Below are 3,264 nucleotides of genomic sequence, written 5' to 3'. Positions count from 1 at the left end.
GGTGGGGAAGCCATTGGGGGGCTGCAGCAGCTGGTGGGGGATGGGGCCAGGTGGGGCAGCAATTGGGAGGCTGGGATGGGGCATCTGGGCCTTGCAGGGGGGGGGCATACTCCTTGTGTGGGGGATGAAACCCCTGTTGGGGGGCCATACCCCTTGTGAGAGTGCCGATACCCCTGTTAGGGATCTGAACCCTTTTGGGGGGACTGAACACTTTGTGTGAGGGATGAACCCATTTTTGGGGGCTGAACTCCCTGTTGGGGGGTGTAGCCCATGTGTGGGGGCTGAACCCTCTGTTAGGGGGCTGAAACGCTTGTGTAGGAGCTTAACCCTGTGTTGGGGCCCAACTCATTGTGTGGGGGGCCACTGCACTGTGGGAGGGCAGAAAAATATGTATTCATGAATTCATGAACCCTGTATTTAGAGTTTACTTTATTATTATGATAAGAGACTCACTTTAACACTGTAGATATACCAATAAAACATTGTCCAACTGATTTCTGTCCCTGATTCACTCTCTCTTTCTCTCTTTATAGTGGTCTTTTGTTTTACTTGTGGAGAAACGTGGATTTGGGGGTATTTTACAGAGTGATTTTGGGATTTTTTTTAATCGGGGATTTTTCAGTTTCCTAATAGGGAAACACCAGAATTCCTGCTAGGGAGGCCAGTGGCAGGACCCTGCCTGCTCAGAGCTGGCACCTTGGACCCATCTGGCTGTGGCTGACTTCCTGGCCAAATGAGGCCAGGAGGACAAGCTTTGACAGTTCAAAGCAGGCCACCACACCCAGAACATCTTCTGGCTGATAGCTGCCCAGATGGCTGGGTAGGGGGCACACATGGCAGTAGTGCCTCACAAAGCTGAATTGCACTGTTAAATCTCATCACATTTTTATTACTTAATCTTCTTGTATGATATCTGACTCCCCCCATCTGTTTATAATGCCTCCCAATTTCATTAGCACCCTGTAACTTTCTGTTCCAAGGTTATTAATGACAACTATGTATGACCAGTTTCAAGACTGATTCGTGAAGATTCCACTAAGAAAACTTTTCGTTTCAGAAGAATTGATGGTCTACGTTACTTAGAGGCCTTTTCTAAAAAAAATTTAGTTATCAAAGAAACATATCAGAATAGTTTGTTACATTATCCATTTGGCAAATCATTCTATTTTCTCTTTACTTCAGATCCAGGATTTCTCAAAGAGGGATGCAGAAGTAGCACCGCGCACTGCAGGGGTAGCTGCACCTTCCCACTCCCAGCACTCCTACTGGTGGGGGTGCTGTGGGAGCCTCCAGTAATTTTTTAAACTCCTAAAGCAGATGAAACCTACCCCTCCCTTTACACTCAGAGCTACATCCCCTCCCATCCACTCTCCTCCCTCACTTGCCACTGAGACTTTCCCCTTTGCCCCAGAGGATGGGGAAGGCTCCAGAGCTTCCTTCTCCAACTGGGCTGCATGGGAGTTGGGCTCAGTTGGGGATGGGAACAGTAGAAGCAGGCATGGATGGAGGGTTCCCCCACCCCACACCTGCTCTAGGGGGACTGGGCATGGAGGGAGAAACTATTCTCCCACCATGGTGTTCCTGCTGTCCCTCTCCCTAGTTGATCCCAGCTCCTGTGCACCCCAGCTGGGGTGGGCATAAGTGGCTCTGGAGCTTCCCCCATGCCCAGGACAACAGGGAAAGCAGGAGCAACTGGTGCAGGAGGAAGACACGGAATGTGCCTCTGAGCAACAAGGGGAAGGGAGTGGGGATTTTTACTTGCTTTAGAGACTTAAAATATTCCCAGGAGTCTCCTGCAGTGTGCTCCAATCCACAAGTGGGATGCAGCCATGCCACTGTACCCCCTCTGGATCCACCCCTGCTTCCATGTCTTATTTTTTGCTTCAAAATGTGTATTATTTTATGCTTCCAACTTTGTTCTAAAGCCTTGCATATTATTGAGTTAAGACTACATGTCTGCCATTGCTTGTATCACTTTATACTTTATAGTGCTGCTCCCCATACACATTCCTATAGATTTAAAAGCTTTATTAAGAAAATGTTAGAATTATAGCTATTATATGTCTTGGCAGAGTTGGAAGACAATACAGGACCCTGCTCATGATAGCTACATAGACACATACTTATAGTATGCAGCCTGTGTTAGCCCAAATCACAAGCCAAAGGGAATGTAGCCCACTAAGGTAAGCATTGTACTGCCAGAGTGGTGCTGGGTTTTGAAGCTTCCCCAAGGGGGCAGAAGCTACCCTATTGCCGTTTATCCACTTTAACCAAATAAGTTTAAGTGCATAAAAGCCACTGAGATCAGAAGCAGACCTAAAACCCAGGGGCCACTCATTTCCAGGGTAGTACCTACCTCAGTAAGCCACAGAGCCTGGCTGCTTCCAGCTTGCTTTCCTCTTGGCCCTATGTATCATCTCCTCTTAGATATCCAATGGAGTAACTTCAGGATGAGTGCTGAATGGTGTTTTGGACAATAGCTACTGTGTGACCTAGTAGTTTGAGCACTTGACTGGCAAGTGAGAGATGCAGGTTCAAACTCCTTCTGGGAGTAGGTTGCCTACTCTCACTAGACTATTGAGCTAAAGATGTGGAGGATCCTTAATCTCCTTAGCTGTCAGTCACTAGTTATGGCTTTCCTGTGGAGATAGTGGAGCCTTTTGAGCATGCTAGTATGAGCAAACATAAGTGCACAGGTTGAAGTGGAATCTATGGGTGCATACAAAAGCTCAAATCAATTGGTTAAAGTCCAGCTGGTTGATTTTAAATGGTCTACCCTGTACATAAATGCAAAGACCTGTCTGTATGACAGCCTGCAATATTAAAATCACCCAGCCAGTGAGATCCAGAGCACTCATCCCAGCATACTTTACAGGCTCTTCTTTCTGTCTGAATAGAGATGACAGAGGCCCAGGACACAAGTCAAGATTGACTGGCAGTGGGACCCTGCCCCTCCCTCCCCAAAACATCCCCTTCTCCCCCTCAGCTGTCAGGCTGTCTGTCTCTCAGGCCTCGCACGTTCCACTCCAGCAGCCCACTCTTTACCCCTGTGGCACCAGCTGTCAGATCCAGTGCAGATCTTCACTCTTCGCTCTCCAGCCCTTCATGTAGAATCTGTAGGGAGTCATCTATGGGTCTGGGAATGGGGGGGGGTGGCAAAACAGTATCCATGTGGGGGGATGGGAGTCTGTCTGGGGTCTTGGAAAAACCTGCAGCACCCTTATAGGCTCGGCAGTGCTACGTTGGTTAGCACTACAGAAGAAA

This window comes from Crocodylus porosus, unplaced genomic scaffold (assembly GCF_001723895.1).
Source record: "Crocodylus porosus isolate Cpor-Errol unplaced genomic scaffold, CroPor_comp1, whole genome shotgun sequence".
Taxonomy (NCBI): domain Eukaryota; kingdom Metazoa; phylum Chordata; order Crocodylia; family Crocodylidae; genus Crocodylus; species Crocodylus porosus.
The sequence above is the reverse complement of the archived record's forward strand: the minus strand, read 5'-3'. Positions refer to the sequence as shown.